Source organism: Sapajus apella, unplaced genomic scaffold, assembly GCF_009761245.1.
Source record: "Sapajus apella isolate SASKATOON/1434 unplaced genomic scaffold, GSC_monkey_1.0 scaffold153, whole genome shotgun sequence".
NCBI lineage: Eukaryota > Metazoa > Chordata > Mammalia > Primates > Cebidae > Sapajus > Sapajus apella.
The window spans coordinates 742,542-761,742 of record NW_022437093.1 but is presented as its reverse complement, the minus strand read 5'-3'; the positions used below and the strand labels follow the sequence as shown (position 1 = coordinate 761,742).

General features: G+C 36.1%; 1 protein-coding gene across 7 annotated transcripts in view; it reads left to right on the top strand.

The window, feature by feature from the left end:
• Window positions 1-19,201, top strand: part of TANC2 (tetratricopeptide repeat, ankyrin repeat and coiled-coil containing 2) — a 435,131-nt gene that overhangs the window by 126,257 nt on the left and 289,673 nt on the right. The window lies entirely within an intron of this gene.

The window sequence follows — 19,201 nt, the reverse complement described above, 5'->3', positions numbered from 1 at the left end:
GCCTCAGGTTAGGTGGTTATTTTCTACTTTCCAACAGCATATTATATATAATTGGGCTGTATTACTTATTTTGTCTTTTTTATCTGTTGGGTCTCTGTTTTTCCTAGTAATGTAGGCGTTTATTAACAGTAGGGTCTTGGCATACAGAACAATGCTAGTGCCTTGTATTTAGGCTATCAAGTTTGATGAAGGAAACTACAATTCTAGGAATTCTGGTTCTGTATTTCAGGAATCTTGAGTTACTTTATCAGAGTTTTGTTTGTTTGTTTTACTGGCTCAATTTTCTGCATCAAATGATTTTTTTCATCAGCAATCATATATGTAAGCAACTTACTTGGCTCTAGACATTAAGTAGGTATATGAGCCAGCATGGTATGGTTGAAACCCAGTTTTTATCTTCTTTTGCAAAGATAGCATTAGGCAGGCATTGAGTTCTGATATACAAGATGTGTACTGGTGTAATCATGTCCACAAAACCAGCTCATATTAGAAGACTGAAAAGGTGGACCGTGTGGCTTTGCATGATTTCCATTATTTGTTGCCAACTTTATTTAGTTAATACCTGCTGGTGGCTGGGTGCGGTGGCTCACACTTGTAATTCCAGCGCTTTGGGAGGCTAAGGTGGGTGGATCATGAGGCCAGGAGTTCAAGATCAGCCTAGCCAACATGGTGAAACCCCATCTCTACTAAAAATAAAAAAATTAGCTGGGCGTGGTGGCAGGCGCCAGTAATCTCAGCTACTTGAGATACTGAGGCAGAGAATTGCTTGAACCTGGGAGGTGGAGGTTGCAGTGAGCTGAGATTGTGCCACTCCACTCCCAGCCTGGGTGATAGAGCAAGACTCCATCTCAAAAAAAAAAAAAATGCTGGTGTGTCAAGAGAATACATTATATTGTCAAATATACTATATTCCGATTCTCTTTTTCCTTGCAAATATGTAAAATATTTAGTATAAATGAGATGCTTACACTCTTGAAACGTGCAAATTATTGAGTCTGGAAAGTTATAGCGATTTATTACACCAACTGTGGTTAATTACATGGAGTGATAAGGAAATGATTTCAATATTCAGTGTATTATTTATCTCAGTATAAGAATATATCTAGTATAGTAGCATCACTAGTAAATAAGACTGTTTTGTTTATGTGCCAGATTGTGATTAGGTGCTTTCACATAATCCTCATTTAATTCTCAGAATAAATAATGTTGTGAAATCAGCACTATTTTCCTATGGGAAATATTAATTTATATTATATTCTGGCTTTATTGTTATCTACATCACAAGTTTCAAACCAGCATTGTTGGTAGCGTGTATTTAGAGCCTTTTCATTCTGAAATATAAAGTAAATATTTGTTGGTGGTGGATAATATTTGGAAGATCTGAGCTTAAATGATAAATCTGTCTGAAATGTCTTTATTTCTAGTTCTGTGTTTCTTCTGAAATTTAATTTCTTGTAGGCTTTTTAAAAAATTAAAATGCACTATTTTTATAAAATTAAACTTGGGATGCCTCTTGGAATACATAGCCCCAAGTGTAGGCCAATAGTTCCTTATTATTTATAATGTTAGGGATGTGACAGAATGTATTTTTATATTTTAGTCATATTTATACATACATGTAAGTGGATATGTGTGTGTGTGTATATATATATATGTGTGTGTATGTGTGTGTGTCAGTCAGAGTCTTGCTCTGTCACCAGGCTGGAGTGCAGTGGCACGATCTCAGCTCACTGCAACCTCTGCCTCCTGATTCTCCTGCCTTAGCCTCCCGAGTAGCTGAGACTACAGGCGCACACCACCATGTCTAGTTTTTTTGTATTTTAGTAGAGATGGGGTTTCACCGTGTTGTCCAGGATGGTTTTGATCTCCTGACCTCATGAGCCACCCACCTTTGTCTCCCAAAGTGCTGGGATTACAGGCATGAGCTACTGCGCCTGGCCGCTTAATATTTTTTAATGTTATAGTTTCATTAATTTTTTAAAAAGTTAATTTATGCCAAACAATGTAGACATTTAAAAAGGATATGTTAAGGCTTCTTCTTCTTCCACTCTCCTAAAGTAACAAATACCTACATTCAGTTTGTATCTTTCCTTGTTTTCCTCTAAGCTCATACTGGCATATGCAAGGATGCATATGCATATATAAACTAGTTTGAAGGTTTTTGAAAAATAAAATGCCGTTTTAGTTTTCCTGATCTCTCTCAATTAACAGCATACCATGGCCATCCCTCCAGGAACATGCTTAAACTCTTAATTTCTTAAAACCTGTATAATGGTCCATAGTCTAAGTAACCCATTATGTATTCCACTATTTCCTCATATATGAGTGTTCAGATTTGCAAAGTGATTATGATAATTAATTTAGAATCTTAAGCTCTTGGAATATGTAGCCCCAAGCACATATTTTATCAGAACATATTAAATATTCTATTTAGCTTATGATAATTGGCCTTATTAACACCAGAAGCCTTATAGAAGCCATTCTTTGCTTATTCACCTTTATAAAAGAAAAGGAATAAAAGCATGACAACAAAAACTTTTGGAAAAGGCATGAACATCTAGAAAGATTTTATTTTAAAATAATCTTACGTGAATTTTTCTGGTAAGAGATAAAAGTTATAAAAGCTCCTTTGAAAAACTTTATAAGTCTACTTGAAGGGTCATAAACAGTTGGATCAGAAATGATGAGGAAGGGACCTATTGGTAAAGTCTGGGGCAAAATTATTATAGAGTTGTTACATTTTTTGTTTTGTTTCATTTTAAGAGCAGTTGGATTCCCATTCCTAGTGAAAGGTTGAAGAGCCAGTTCCCACAAGGGGGCAGACTAAGCCTGAAAACTTTCACACTATAAACACAGAAGTGGTAGATAACTAATTTAACAAAATTTATTTTACATGTATAATCAAGTTATTAAGAAGGAAGGAGAAATCACAAAGGGCTAGAAATGAGCAGAGAGGTAATTTTCTGATCATCCCATGAATGGTACCACATATTGGGCATATCTACCTACTAGTGCATATATGGACTATTGGTAGGTTGATCATTCAGCTGTGGCCTTAGTTAGATTAGTGTTGATGAGGGGAAGTCCATTTTGCTAAGCCCATGTATAAACTCCATCCCTTTGTTAATGAGGGGAGGGTAGAGTGGCTGGGTAGTCCATTTTCATTGGCTGAGACTGACTGAGTCCCCAGAAAAGGTCACCTTGTTTATCAGATTAAGCAGCCCTTTCTCTGCCATGTTTGCTCTTTGTCAGGGATTCACATGGGGCATAAATTGCTTCTTATGTGTGCCCTTTAAAAGAGATATAGCCAAATTATTTGACACCAGATTTCTTTGTAATCAATTTTCTAACTCTTCAAGTCTCTGAATATCCAGTAAAACCCTTAAACACTGTCCATGAGTCAGTATAGAACAGTACCTCTGTTATCTCTCCTTACAATCAAAATGGACAACCAAGTGACCTGCTCAAATTTCTGCCACAGGAAGGGCTTCACTTCTTCTCACTTCACCACTCCTTCAAGACCACCGCTGAATAGGGCAGTAGTGCTATTGTCGTCTACATGTCATGCAGAGCTGTCATTAAACAAGGCCTTTTTTTTCCCCTCAGTCAAGTGGTCATAGAAAATTCTCCATTAGATCTTACATCCAAATTGAGAGAAAAGTAATGATGTAGCGAAAGTAGGAGCCATGGACTTATAGCTACTTGCTCATACTGATTGTGATTCAAGACCTCCTCAAGCCTCATCTCACATATACTCTTCCATTTGATGAAGTGCTGCAGTGTGCACCCAATTATATTGTTTTGTTGATCTAATAATACTAAGTTCACTGCTGGCTGCCTAGGTCACATGGTAATACGGTGGTACATGGTTGAACTATTTATTCTAAGGCTCTGTGATAAGCCAAAAACTATTCTTTCAAAAAAGAATAATAGTTTTTTGCAGAGGATGACATAACTATTTTCCAAAATACCAAAGGTGTGCCCTGAGATTCACCTAAAATTCTGTAATAAGCCTCTTACCAAAGTATTTAGATTATTTGGTACTTCCTGTTCACTGGATCTTATCAACATACTGTTAGTGTGATAGACCAGCATAGTGCCCTGCAGAATGGAAAGACACTTAAAGTACGTGTGGATTGGATTACGACCTAGAGGCCAGAGAATTAATAGGAGATAGGACAGTGAAAACAGCTGACTTTGACAGCTGGACACATACCGTTTCTGATGGTTTTGTTCCCAGGTCAGTGGCTGCAAACCAGGTGCCAGGGATATGTTAATATGCTTCAGCAACAAAACTACATCTAAAATGGTAACAGTACTGAATAAGTTACAGAAATTTACTGTAAATCTCCAAGATTTGTCTGTCTTTTGCACAGACAACATAGGTGAGTTGAATGGGGATGTGGTAAGAGTAATCATCCATGAATGTTTCTAGTCTTTGTTGGTTGGATTACACTTTTTAATCTTACCTTCTAGAGACTGATCGGACCTGATTGTGAATATAGTGAAGCATTGGTATAGAGTTGCTTTAAGGTCTTTGTCTAGACCTTCATGGTATAATACATAGTCATTGGCCACATGTAGCTGTTGAGTACTTGAAATCTGGCTAATAGAAAGCATGATATTCTTTACATGTAAAATACGCATCGAATTTTGAGACTATCTTTCCATTCATTTTGAGAATGTTTGCCTTTACATAGTGAAGCATTGTTATAGAGTTGCTTTAAGATCTCTCTTTTTTTTTAATGTCAACATCTGTGTCATCTCAGGGTTGACACGTTTTTTTTAATTTCAACATCTGTGTCATCTCAGGGTTGTCAAATGTTTATTGGCATTTCCCTTTCAAGTTGTGATTTTCCTGTTTATTCCTATGCCAAATAATTTAGGATTGTCCTTGATACTTTGAATATTATTTCATGAGACCCTGAGTTTTGTTTAAATCCTAAGGAGAATGTGTGTGTGTGTGTGTGTGTGTGTGTGTGTGTGTGTGTGTGTGTGTGTCAGTGACCAGTCACCCAGATTATGTCCAGAACAATTTTCTACCTGCCTTCTGGGGTCTGTGGTCAAATATCAGTTCAAGTTTTAAAGTGTTTGCAATGCTATTTAGGTCAGTCCCACGAGTGTAGTGGTATAATTGTGGCTGCGTTCTAAAAGCCTATAGTATGCTCTTTAGGATCAGATCCATGCACACACATATCAGAAGTGAGCCCAATAGTTCATACAAAACATTATGAGGTTTTTTTGTTGCCACAGTCTCACCAACATTTTCCAGTTCACTAGGACCTTTCTGCCCAGTCCTCTGGACAGAAAATAGGGGCTTCAGTTTAACTACTCTGCCAGTCACTTCCTGGAGCTGTGTCTTCATCCAGACCGAGTGATGAGAGAACAGACAGAGAAAAAAGCAACAGCAGTGAGGATGTGCTTCACACCCTTGGGACCACAACTCCTGGGATAAGAGAAAAGGACTCCTTTCTCTCAGAGTTAAAGTGCTTGCCTCGTCACCACTGCCATGTCTGTGCTGCTACTGCCATGAAATTGCCTGGGGACTGGGACAGGGAAAAAGGGGGAAAGGGAAGAAAGGGGATGATTTCCTCCAGTCTCTTGGAGCCATAAGGGACTCCTTTCCTGGTCTTCTGACCAGGAAAGAAGGGGAGGGATGTACGATACTATTCGTTTTCAGTCTTTGGACACTTTTGGATATTGTCAAATGCTTCTTATGTCTCTGATCATATGGATATGCTCATGTGATTTTACTTCTTTAGCCTGTTCATGTGATGGATTATGTTAATTGATTTTCAAGTGTTGAGCCAGCCTAGCATACCTGCTATAAATACCACTTAGTCATGGTGTATAATTCCTTTTATACATTGTTGGATTTGATTTGTAAATATTTTATTGATAATTTTTGCATCTATGTTTATGAGAGAAGTTTCTATAGTGTTCTTGTTGTATCTGTCTGGTTTTCATATTAGGGTAATGCTGACCTTATAGAGTAAGTTAGGAAGCAGTCCCTCTGCTTCTACCTTCTGAAAGAGATTGTAGAGAATTTGTATAATTTCTTCCATAAATGTTTGGTAGAATTTACCAGTGAACCCATTGGGGCCTAATGTTCTTTCTGTTTTAGAAGGTTACCAATTGCTGATTCAATTTATTTAACAGTCATAGGCCTGTTTGGATTGTCTATTTTTTCCTGTGAGAATTTTGCCAGATTGTATTTTTCAAGGAATTGGTCATTTTGTCTAGGTCATCAAATTGTGGGTATAGAATTGCTTATAATATTCCTGTATTATCCTTTTAATGTTCATGAAATCTGTAGTGATATCCCCTTTCATTTCTGGGGTTAGTAAGTTGTGTGTCTCTCTCTCTTTTTTAGCCTGACTAGAAACTTAACAATTTTATTGTTCTTTTCCATTTTTTTTTTTCTTTTCAGAGAACCAGGATTTGGTTTTGTTGATTTTTCTCTATTGATTCCCATTTCCATTTTCTTTGATTTCTGCTCTAGTTTTTGTTATTTCTTTTTCTGCTTGCTTTGAATTTAATTTGCTCTTCTTTTTCTAGTTTCCTAAGATAGATGCTTAGATTATTGATTTTGGATCTTTCTTCTTTTCTAATGTGTACATTAAGCACTATAAATTTCAATCTATCACTGCATCTCATAAATTTTGAAAAGTTATATTCTTATTTTTATTTAGTTCAAAATATTTTAAAATTTCTTTTGAGATTTCTTCTTTGAACTATGTGTTATTTAAATGTGTGTTGTTTACTATCCAAGTATTTTGAATTTTTCAGCTAACTTTCTGTTATTGATTTCTAGTTTGATTCTATTGTGGTCTGAGAGCAAACATTGTATGATTTCTATTCTTTTGAGTTTGTTAAGGTGTACTTTATGGCCCAGAATGTGTTCTTTCATAGTGAACATTCCCTGTGTGCTTGAAAAGAATGTGTATCCTGCTGTTGCAATGTGAAGTAGGCTATAGGTGTCCATTATAACCAGTTGATTGATGGTGCTATTGAGTTCAACTGTGTCCTTACTGATTTTCTGCCTGCTGGTTCTGTCCATTTCTGATAGAAGGCTGTCAGAGTCTCAAGTGTGATAGTGGATTCATCTATTTATCTGTGTAGTTCTATCCGTTTTTGCTCGTTTTGATTCTCTCGTTACATACTCATCAGTCAAGACTGTTATGTCTTGTGGGGAATTGATTCCTTTAAAGTGGGTTTCTTGTAACAAATTAGTTGGGTCTGTTTTTTTGACCCATTGTTACAATCTTTGTCTTTTAATTGGTATATTTAGATCATTGACATTTGAAGTTGTTATTGATATAGTTGGATTAATATCTACCACATTTGTTACTATTTTGTTTGTTGCCCATTTTCACTGTTTCTGTTTTTGTCTTCTGCTCTTTTCTGCCTTTTGTTGTTTTAATTGAAAATTGTATGTGATGCCATTTTCTTTCTTATATCACTTATTTTTTCACCATATTTAGTGGTTCCCTAGAATTTGTAATATATATTTACAATAAATTTAAGTTCACTTTCAAATAATACTGTACCATGTCATAGGTAGTGCAGACATTGTGTAATAACAAAATATCCCTAATTCCTCCCTGGCATCCCTTATATCATTGTTGTCATTCATTTTACTCACACACACATACAAGCAAACATGCACACATGTGTGTGTGTGTATTTTATACATATACACATAGCACACACAAGCATACATAAATATATTGTTGCTATTATTATTTTGAGCAACTAATCTGTTAGATCAATTAAGAATTTTTTAAAAGTCTTTATCTTCGAGTATTCATTCACTAAAGCTTGTTCTTTCTTTATGTAGATCCAACTTTCTGACCTATGTTATTTTCTTTGTCTGAAGAACTTTTTTTTACCGTTTCTTGCAAGGCAGGTATACCGGCAACAAATTTTAATCAGTTTTTGTTTAGGAAAGTCATTATTTCTCCTTCACCTTTGAAGGATGAGTCTGCAGGGTACAGAATTATAGGGTTTTTAAAACCACTTTAAATATTTGATTCTACTCTTATATTATTTCTAAGGAGATATCAGGTATATTAATTTTTTCTTTGCTTCTCTATAGGTAAGGTTTTTTTCCCCTCTAGTTTAAGATTTTTTTCTTTATCTTTGATTTTCTGAAGTTTGAATATGATTTACTGAGGCATAGTTTGTTTGCCATTTATCCTGCTTAGGGTACTCTTAGCTTTCTGGCCAATAGTTTGGTGTCTGACATTAATTTAGGGAAATCTACAGTCATTATTGCCTTAAATATTTCTTCTTCTGTTATTGCCGTTATGCATATGTTATACCTTTTTTAGTGGTTGCACAGTTCTTAGATGTTCTGTTTTTTGTTTTTTTCTATTTGCCTTTCAGTTTTGAATGTTTTTATTGACATCTCAAGATCAAATTCTTTCCTCAGCCATGTCCAATCTGCTAATGAGCCCATTAAAGGCATTCTTAATTTCTGGTTTAGTGCTTTTGATATCTACATTTTCTTATTCTTTCATAGAATTTCCATCTTTCTACTTACATTACTCATCTGTTCTTGCATGTTGTCTACTTTTTTTCGTGAAAGCGCATAGCATATTAATCACCAGTTTATAGTAGGTGTTTAATCCCTGCTCTAAGTGGGTCTGTTTCTAGTCCTTGCTCTGTCTGTTCTAACAGTATCTTTTGCCTTTTACTGTGTCTTGCAATTTTTTGCTAAACATGATGTTTTGAGTGAAAGGAACTGTGGTGAATAAACCTTCAGTTATGTAGTGTTCAGGTATGTGGGAAAAAGAAGTATCTGATAGTACTTTGATAAATTCTTAGTCTTTTGGTGAGCCTGTGCTCCTTCACTGTGAACTTTACCAGTGCTTCTCTGTTTTGTTTTGTTTTCCTTCTCATTCTTAGGTGGAACAGGATTGCTAGAGGAGGCTGGAGTTTGGTATTTTTCTTTTACAGCATTGATTAAGCTCTGGGAAAATAATTTCTCCTGATGGCAGGCCTTGTTAAGAGAATATCATGCTCTGGTACATTTCAAAATAGTTACTTTCCTTCTCCCTCTACTGGAAGCAGTAGTGGATTTTTCTTCAATACTGACTAAGAGCCTCATAGTGCTCCTGGAGATAAAACTCATAAAAGATTGGGGGCCCTCTGAAACTGGGTCTCTCTGGAATTTTGATTTCTCAGGCTTGTCTGCATGAGCCTCCAATAATTCATCAACTACAGTTCAGGTTTTCCTACTTCTGTACTGGTTCCCACTGAGGTTGCTGCTGGTGGGTTTCTGCATTGATAAGTTGTTATTCTGTGTAGTCACCTGTCTGCCTCTCCAACTTTTGGGACAGCAGTTTACATTGTGACTTCACTTCTCTAAAGAATGTAAGATGAGTTGTAGATTTTCAGTGTGTTTAGTTTTTTACATGTTAGATGAAGTAAAGACTTCTAAGCTCCTTACATGCCAGATGGGAAACTAGAATTAAGCTCTATGCATTATTTCCAGGGTTTATAGTTATATTCAGTGAGAGAGACAAGGTAGGGTATGTTTACTTCATCTTTCCTGAAACTGGAACCTAATTAAATTTTTCTGTTTTTTTTTGTTTTGAAACAGCATCTTGTTCTGTCACCAGGCAGGAGTGCAGTGGCACAATCTTGGCTCACTGCAACCTCCACCTCCTGGATTCAAATGATTCTTCTGCCTCAGTCTCCCAAGTAGCTGGGACTACAGGCACGTGCCACCATACCCAGCTAATTTTTGTATTTTTAGTAGAGACTGGGTTTCATCATGTTGGCCAGGCTGGTCTCAAACTCCTGATCTTGTGATCCTTCCGCCTCAGCCTCCCAAAGTGCTGGGATTACAGGCGTGAGCCACTGCACCTGGCCTGTATTTTTCAAATATATGTCCTTACTGATTTTTTTTAAACACTCATGTGATTTGTTTCCTTGTATTAATTCTCTTGTGTAGAACAAGAGAAAATTTTTGGCTGAAGGCCCTCCTATGTGGTATATAGTCATAAGGTTTCTTTCCAGTGTGACTTTTCATATCTCTAAAGGCAAGAAGGACTGTTGAAGCCTTTCTAACATTCATTACATATATGATTTCTCTCCTTTATATGTTCTCACATTTTTCTATAGGCATAGGATGAATAACTTCTGAAAACTTTCCCAGTCATTGCATTTATAGACTTTCTTCTCAGTATGTGTCTATATGTGTTCAGTAATATTAAAGTTCCTGCTGAAGACTTTCCTGAATTCACCGCATTTATGTTTCTCTCATATGTGTATAGCCATTGTGAAGTGAATGTTTCTACTGAAGACTTTTTCCCAGTCATTGCTGCTGTAGAGTTTTCTCCAATATGGATGCTCCAGTGGACAGTAAAATGAGCGTCCTGCTAAAGTCTTTCCCATAGTCTTTGTGTTCGTAGAGTTTTTGCCCAGTGTGTATTCTCTTGTGCACACTAAAGCAAGAGCTGGTTTTTTTTTTTTTAAGAACTTTCCATACTGATTACAGTCATATAGTTTGTCTTCAGTGTGAGATCTCATGTATGTTTTGCAAGTGACTGTAGATCAAATACTGTCCTGTTCTGAAATTGTTCAAAGGGTTTCTTTTCATTTGGTCTGAAGGCTTTTGTACAATCTTTACACTCACGATTTGCCTCTTGTCTATGATTTCTGTCTCCTTTAGAATAATATTAGCACTCCTTTTGAAGGCTTTTCCATATAGATTTCATTCAGAGAATTTATTTCACTAGGAGTCCTCTCTATTTGCATCTCACTGATACAGAGTATTGAAAAGCTGAAAGTTTTTCCTTTTCTCATGTCTGCTGTTACTACTTCTGTTCAAGTCTACACTGGAGATCCTAGCCAGGGCATTAAAGCCTCTGCAAGTAAATATGTCCCTTCTTTGATGAGATTGTGAGAAGAAAACGCTGAAGGAAGACCCTGGGACAGAGTATCCCAGGCAGATGGAAGGGCCAGAGCTGAGTCCCCACAGAAGACTGGAGGCCTGAGTCAGCTTTGCCCCTCTGCCCAGAACTACAGGCTATCCTAAGACCCAGGTCTCAATCAGACTGAGTTACATGACCAATATACAAAGGAGAGAAAGTCCCTACTGTTAAGATACTTTCATTCTGGAGGAGTGAGAGAAATTAAAGAAGAAAGTCATTTCAGGTCGTGATAAGTGCTGTGTGAATTGTGGGGATAAGTGGGAAGTGATGAAGTCAGAGAATTTGAAAGTGAGAGAATTAATTAGGTGGGGGCCAGATCATATAGGGCTTTGTAGATCATGGGAAGGATTTGGGTTCTAATTTTCTTCTGTTGCTGATTGACTGTATGATCTTAAATTAGTTATTAAACTTTCTCTGCTTAATTTTTTTTTAGTATTTAATAGTATGTGAATGTGTGAGATAATTGCAGTCTCAGAGTGATATAAATCTTTGCATGAAAGAACATTAGGAATAGTTTAGGCCAAACCCCATTGTTTCAGAAATACATGAAAGCCCTTTGAGAAATTATGCATTGTTGCTGAGTATATTATATTTGATATGGCTACACTCGTTTTAGGGACCAGATTACCACCTGTGCTGTTATTTTCTTCTGTATACTTTTCAAAAGTGGACTTTGGAGGTAAAATATCCAATTAGAAAAATTCACAAATTATAAGTGTACAGTGAGTATGTTATTACAAATTACTGTAGGTTTTTTAAAAATCAGGTTTATTTACATTTAATTTATATAAGTAAAATTTTCCATTTTAAGTGTACATACCATGAATTTTTACAAATATACATAGTCATTTTAAATACCACTAAATCAAATATACGTTATTTCCATGAAAAACTTCCCTCATGCCCCTTTGTAGTCAGTTGTCTCCCTCAACCTAATCCCTAGCAACCATTTACCTGTTTTCTAATACTATAACCTTTCCCAGAATATTCTGTAAATGAAACCATGTAGTATATAGTCAAAAGACTATATTCTACCCATTTTTTGTTTTATGCATGTATTAGAAGTTCATGCCTTTTATTGCTGAGTAAGATTCTGTTGTATGTATATGTCACAATTTGTTTATCTATTCATCAGTTGATGGACATTTGGGTACTTTTCAGTTTGTAGAGAGTAATAATGTTTGCTATTTGTGTGTAGGAGGAGAGACATATATCTTCATTTCTTTTGGGTAAATTCCTAGGAGCTGGATTTCTGGGTCATATAGTAGGTTTACTTACAAACTGCCAAACTGTTTCTCAGCTTATATATACCAGTTGATGTTGTTACCAGCAGTATATTAGAGCTCTAGTTCATTCTTGTCAGCACTTGGTTTTGCTAGTATTTTGTTTATTAATTTTAGCCATTTTACTAGGTATGTAGTAGTATCTCCTACTTTGAATTTCCATAAAGATTAATAATGTTGAGCATCTGTATTAGGCCATTCTTGCATTGCTGTCAAGAAATATCTGAGACTGGGTAATATATAAAGAAAAGAGGTTTAATTGGCTCATAGTTCTGGAGGCTGTACAGGAATCATGGTGCTGGCAACTGCCTGGCTTCTGGGGAAGCTTTAGGGATCTTTCAATCATAGTGGAAGGTGGACAGTGAAGCCACCTTCTCACATGGCGGGAGCAGGAACAAGGGGTGGAGGGAGGTGCTACACACTTTCAAATGACCAGATCTCATGAGAACTCACTGTCATGAAGACAGCACAAGCCATGAGGTTTCCCCCCAATCATCCGGACACCTCTCAACAAGCCTACCTTCAGCATTGGGAATTACAATTCAACATGAGACAGGGGCAGGGACAAATATCCAAACTATATTAACATCCATGTCTCTTATTTAGTGAAGTGTCTGTTCAGATCTTTTGCCCATTTTTAAAATTGGGTACTTTGCATTCTTGTTCCTGAGTTAAGAGTTCTTAGAATCTAACTACCAGTCCTTTATTAGATATGTGTTTTGCAAATATTTTCTTTCAATAGGTACTGCTTTTCATTTTGTAGCAGTATCATTTGAAGAGTAGAAATATTTAATTTTTATGAATTCCAGTGTATCAGTTTTTCTTCTGCGGGTCATCTTTTTGGGATCCTTTGTAAGAAATCTACTTGACCCAATGCCACACAGATTTTCTCCTATGTTTTCTTCTAAAAGCTTTATAATTTTATATTCTATTCTAATAGTTTTATAATTTTTTTTTAACATTTTCAGTCTGACTAATTTCTATTTGATGTTTTCATGAGTAGAGGTATGCTTTAAGGTCCATGTTTTTGCATTGGATGTCTAGAAGTTACACAGTTATTTGTTGAAAATACTATCCTTTCTACATTGAATTATCCTGTCACCTTTGTCAAAATTAGTTGGCTATATGTGTGGGTCTTTTTCTGGATGCTCTAGGCTCTTCCATTCATCTTGTGTCCATTGTTTTTCTAATAACACCTAAGGTCTGGATTACTGTACTCTATAGTAGATCTTGAAATTAGGTACTGTTTGGACTCCAGTTTTGTTTTTGTTTGTTCAAAATTGTTTTGGCTATCCTAGTTTTTTTGCTTTTTCATATAAATTTTAAAATTAGCTTGTTGATTAATATTTTTAAAAACTGCCTGCTATATTTCCATTGGGATTGCTTCAAATCTGTAAATCACTTTGGAGACAATTGACATTATAGTGATATCGAGTCTTCAGATCCATCAACATGGTACATTGCTCTGTTTAGGTCTTTGGGTTTTGTTTTAGTTTTTTTAGAGACAGTATCTCAGTGTGTTGCTTAGGCTGGTCGTAAACTCCTAAGCTCAAGCAATTCTTCTGTCTCAGCCTCCCACGTAGTAGCTGGGACATGCCACAACTCCTGGCTCCATTTAGATTTTTGATTTCTCTTATCAGTGTTTTGTAGTTTTCCAGAGTAGAAACATTGTATGTATTCTGTGAGATTTATTCCTAAATATTTCATGTTTTTAATCGTGTCATTTTAATGATGTTGGTGAAATGTTTTTTTTTTTTTTTAATTTTCCAAATGTTCATTGCTAGTATATAGGAAAACACTTGATTCTTGTACATTAACTTTGTAACCTGTGAATTTGCCTTAGACTTACTTTTCCTTATAGGTTTTTTATAGATACCTTAGAATTTTTACAATAGGCAATCATATTGTTTTATCATATGATCCTATACACGTTGTTAAACTTCTTGGGGCCTGTTTCTTGCCTGATGTATGGACTTGTAAGGATGTTACAGAGTTACAGAGTCACAGAGTAATATAAGCTCTGAGTCAAAAGGACGTTTGGAATAATTTAGGCTTCTGTTATGTATGTAAAATCCCTTTGTCTTTAGGGGCCAGTTTATCACCATGCTATGTATTTTTTTCCTGTGTACTTTTTTTTTTTTTTTTTTTTTGAGACGGAGTCTCACTCTGTCACCCAGGCTCGAGTGCAGCGGTGCAATCTCAGCTTACTGCAATGCCTGCCTTTTGGGTTCAAGTAATTCTTCTGCCTCAGCCTCCTGAGTAGCTGGGATTACAGGCATGTGCCACTACACCTGGCTAATTTTTGTATTTTTAGTAGAGACGGGGTTTCACCCTGTTGGTCAGACTGGTTTCAAACTCCTGATCTTGTGATCTGCCTGCCTTGGCCTCCCAAAGTGCTGGGATTACAGGCATGAGTCACCACACCCGGCCTCCTGTATACTTTTTAAAAATAAACTTTTATTGAGGCATGACATGTAAGCTGAAAAATTTACCCATGGTGTATACAGCTCACTGAATTATCACCAAGTGAACATGTTATGCTAGAGGTTTTTGATTTCTAGGTTCTTATTTGTAGTTATTTTTATAACTTGAAAAATGAGGGAGCAGTTCTCTAGAATAGGTATTATCTTCAACTGAAGAATTTCTCTTAACTTGAATTTTAATACCTAATAATCATTTGTGTTAGGTATAATACTTTGTGATTACTGGAATTTCAGTTGAATCATAATCACTCCTAACATTTCTTTGGTGTCTGTACACTTTAGATTCTGGTGCTTTCTGCGCTCACCTTCTGAATGTCTAGTCAACAGGTATCCAGCATAACTGAATTTTTTTTCTGTCAAGTTAGTAGTTTTTTAATTCTGCCGTGTCTCCATCACATTATCTCAGTCACTTTTAATTTGGTTGACTGAAGCAGGAAAAGAAAGGTAGAAAATAAAAACTGAGTAATGTAGAGTACCAGTAGATGCTCTCTTACATGCTTAGGCAATTGGATTCCCTTTTCTTTTTTACTTCCTTAATGTTATAAAACTATACATCTATTCCTTATGCTATGCAGCTTTGCAGAAGCCCACTGACATAGGCCAAGTATATGTCCCTGACCCATCGATGCTACTCTTGTCTCCATGAGCTCCTTGGGCTAGTGGAATGTTAGTGAGCAGAGAGGTGTTTTGTTTTTTTTTTTCCCCTTGGGTAGAGACAGGGTCTTACTCTGTTGCCCAAGCAGGAGTGCTGTAGTATGATTGTAGGTCACTGCAGCCTCAAACTCCTGGGCACAGTTGATCTCCTGCTTCAGCCTCCTGAGTAGCTGGGACTATAGGTGTTTGACACCACACCTGGCTAATATTTTGGTTTTTGTAGAGATGGTGTCTTACATTGTTGCCCACATAGATCTTAAACTCTTGTCTTCAAGCAACCCTCCTGCCTCAGCCTCCCAAAATGCTGGGATTTCAGATCTGTGCCACTGTGTCCAGCCTTGAGCAGAAGTCTTAAATGTGTTCCTTTGATTTGACTTGGCCTACTGCACTCCTCTTTTCTGCCGAGAAGCTGCATATATTCACTTGCCCTCAGTGACTCGGCCAAATATTGAAGACACATGGGAGTAGTTATGAAACTGACCATAGTACTGTGTCTAGGTAGCCCTGTCATGCCTAGCCTAGGTCAGCTGACTCAGAGTCAGTCTGAAGACTCATGAGCATAAAGGAAATATTGTAAACCACTGAGATTTTGAGATTGGTAGTTACCCAGGAAAAACTGGTATACAATCAAATTCTGTGCTCACCAGTACTTTGAACGCATATTGTTAGTTTTTTCTCTGTAGCTACAATGAGTTCAAGCACAATTTATAGGACAAAGAAGATGGAAGAAAATGTTTTTAAGCAGAAAAGTAAAGTAGGACAGCCAAACTGGACTAATTGCAGTATTATTCCTTAAGGAGTATTATTAGATTCTAAAATTATCAGCTAATTTTTAACATTGGAACATTTTAAGTGAAAAGAGGTGCTTCACTAAAACAAATATATCACTTTCAAAAATCTAATGCTGATTTTTTTCAGTACAAGGATTCCTCAGTTAAGGAATTACACTAATGGTATGCCTCTTTGTTTATGTAGCTGTAAAACACTGTAATTTCATATGAATCAATCTCAGGAATATTCATGAAAGACTGGAAATCAAGAATGAGAGAAAGAGACTTGAAAAATAAGTCTAGGAGACACATTATTCATCTGACCAGAATTCCAAAGACAGAGAAAAGAAAAGTTAGAAGAGAAGATTTAGTCAACATAGTAAGCGAAAGGGCCCAGAGACAAATGAGAAGAAAAACGTTAAGCTATATCCTGGTAAAAATTCTGAAATTCAATGTAGAGAATAAATCCTAGATTTCTCCCAACAGAAGTTTGGGATAAGATAATAGTGGCCTAGACTAAGGTCGTGGTTAAAGAAATGGAGAAAACATGGCAGATTCGAAATACATTTTGAATTGATAATCTGCAGAACTGTGAATGCATTTGTCGCACAGGGCAGGGAGGAAAAAATTAACTTGTGATTTCTAGGCCTCTGGATTTAACACATAAATGGGCGGTGGCAAATACATAATTTTTTTTGAGGTAAAATTCACATATCATAAAATTCACCATGTTAATAATATACAAATGTTTTTAGTATATTTACAGTGTTGTGCAGCCATCACTGCCATCTATCCATCACTCTAGGCTGAAACCTTGTACCTGATAAGCAGCCATTCCTCATTCCTCCCCTCTCCAGCCACTAGCAAGCACTCATATGCTTTCCATCTCTGTGGATTTGCCTCTCCTGAGCACTTCTTAGAAATGAAATAATACAACATGTGGCCTTTTGTGTCTGTCTTCTTCCACTTATTATAATGTTTTCAAGGCTTTTGAATGTTGTAGCATGAATCACACCTTCATTATTTTTATGGCTAGATAGTATTTCATTGTACGAATATGCCACACCTTGTTTATCCATTCACCAGTTAATGGCATTTGGGTTGTTTTTACTTTTTGGCTATTATGAATAATGCCGCTGTGAACATCCATGTTCAAGTTTTTGCTTGAAAACCTGTTTTCGTGTCTTTTGGATATCTACAAAGGAGTGAAATGGCCAGGTGATATGGGAATTCTGTGTTTAACTTTTTGAGGAACCACCATCTTTCATTTCCACCAGCAATATATGAAAGTTTTAATTTTACGACCAACATTGTTTTGTTCTCTCATTTTTTTATTATGCCCATTTCAGTGGGTGTAAAGTGGTCTCTCATTTTGGCTTTGTTTTTCTGTAATGATTGTTGAGCTGTTTTACATGTCCTTATTGGCCATTTGTATATCTTCTTTGAAGAAATGTTTATTCAAGTACTTTGAATTTTTTTTTCTTTTTCGAAACATGGTCTCACTGTGTCACCCAGGGTAGAGTGCAGTGGTGTGATCATGGCTCACTGCAGCCTCAACCTTGTGGGCTCAAGTGATCCTCCCACTTCAGCCTCCCAAGTAGCTGGGACTACAGGTACATGCCACTGCACCTGGCTAGTTTTTTAAAAAAATTTTTTTGTAGAAATGGGGTGACACTCCATTGCCCAGGCTGGTCTCAAACTTAGGGACTGGAGTGATCCACTCGCCTTGCCCTCTCAAAGTGTTGGGATTATAGGCATGAGTCAAGACACCCAGGTTTGCCCATTTTTATATTGGGTCGTCTTTTTGTTATTGAGTTGAAGTAGTTCTTTAGACATTCTATTGAAAGTAATGGCAGCAGACCACAATTACTTTTGCACCAACCTAATGAATCAAGGGTGTTCATCTTTTGGCTTCCGTGGGCCTCATTGACAGAAGAATTGTCTCAGGCCACACATAAAATACACTAACAACAACCATAGCTTATGAGCTTTTAAAAAACCGCAAAAAAAAAAAATCACATAATGTTTCAAGAACGTTTTTGAATTTGTTTTGGGCTACATTCAAAGCTGTCTTTGTTTGCATGCAGCCCGTGGGTTAGGTAAGCTTGTACTAGATGTTAGACTCCTATATATACATGATTTTAAAATATTTTCTCCCATTATGAGAGTTGTCTTTTCACTCTCTTGATAGTATCTTTTGTTGCACAAAGTTTTAAATTTTGATCAAATTCAATTATTTTTTTCTTTTAATTTATGTTCATGCTTTTGGTGTCATATCCAAGAATCCATTTCCATTCTTTTGACTTTCCATTCATCATTTTAATGTTTTCTTCTGACATATCTTCCAGTGTACTAATTTTATGTCTAATCTACCTTTAAATCTATTTATTAAATTTTCAATTTCATAATTTCACTACTCTGCTAAAATTTTAAATATTTTCTTAAACATATTTAGCATATTATTTTAAATTCTGTTCCTCATTGTTTTGTATTCAGTGTTCCCTATGAGACTATTTTTGGTTTATATGGCTCCTCTGATTTATTTTGTTCACGTTATCTTCTCTCTGTTATTGTTAGTTAAGGGCTAGATGCTGTATGTGATAAATTATATAAATAATTTGAGACCTATGGTGATATTACCTTCCTCCACAAAGATTTATGTTTGTTTTTAGCAGGCACTAGGAATCCAGAATTGCCTTAATTTAATTTTATGGGAAATATTGAGAGCTGAATTTTAGTCCCTGTGAGAGCCAGTCAAGTTTCAGTTCATCTATACTTACTCCTAGAGTATAGTTCTGTGGGCTTTTAACAAAAGTGTTGGAGTTTTACCAGCTCCACTTTGACCCCTTGATGGGCCTTAGACACCACACATGCAAGCACGTGTGTGTGCACACACACAATATATATATATATGTGTATATATAGATATAATGTAAAAATTTGTGTATGTAAATTATGTCTTATATATGTAAATTATATATATATATATATATACACAAAAAAAACAAACACATATATGTGCACACACACAAAAAATATATAAATGTGTATATATAGATATAATGTAA